The sequence below is a fragment of the Magnolia sinica genome, chromosome 15 (genome assembly GCF_029962835.1).
Source record: "Magnolia sinica isolate HGM2019 chromosome 15, MsV1, whole genome shotgun sequence".
NCBI lineage: Eukaryota > Viridiplantae > Streptophyta > Magnoliopsida > Magnoliales > Magnoliaceae > Magnolia > Magnolia sinica.
Window position 1 is genome coordinate 36,173,831 of NC_080587.1, and position 640 is coordinate 36,174,470.

The 640-nt window shown below is 38.1% G+C and overlaps 1 non-coding gene across 1 annotated transcript; it reads right to left on the reverse strand.

Annotated features, from left to right (window-relative positions):
* Positions 1–226: 226 nt before the first annotated feature.
* LOC131228423 (small nucleolar RNA R71) lies at positions 227–333 on the reverse strand. The gene has a single exon (XR_009162926.1). It is a non-coding gene; the product is annotated as a small nucleolar RNA R71 (small nucleolar RNA).
* Between the last annotated feature and the right edge of the window lie 307 nt (positions 334–640).

The following is a 640-nucleotide window of genomic DNA, read 5'->3' on the forward strand; positions in this document are numbered from 1 at the left end:
CTTAAATCTGAAGTCTATATCTATACGTGAAAGAGTTTGATGAGATAATAACTACTTTACACTTTTCCAACATGTCTGAGGACTCAATCAGGCGAAACTCTTTCCCTTCTCCTTAAAAGAAAAAGCTAAGACTTGGTTGCATTCACTACGAGCACGATCCATTGACAGATAGAACAACATGATAAGGGAGTTCATTAAGAAATTCTTCCCATACCATAAGACGAACACCATTAGGAAGTCGATCATGAACTTCGCCCAAAAGGAAGGTGAGACATTTTTCCAACGTTGGGAGTGGTTCAAGGATCTTGTCATTTGATGCCCACAACATGGCTTTGAAACATGGTGCATAACAAATTTCTTCTACGATGGACTGACATCTTTCATGCACCAATTGGTCGAGATGATGTGCAATGAGGAATTCATAAATAAAAATGTCGATGATGTGTGGGATTACTTTGACAAACTTGCCGAAAACGCATAATCATGGGACATATCCATAAGACCTAGCACCACTTCTAAGCTTACTCAATTAAAGGGGAGGGGTGAAATATATTTTTTGAAAGAGGAAGATGATATAAATGCTAAAGTGGCCAATCTCATAAGGAAAATTGAGACTATGAGACTTAAGAAGGATAAGGCT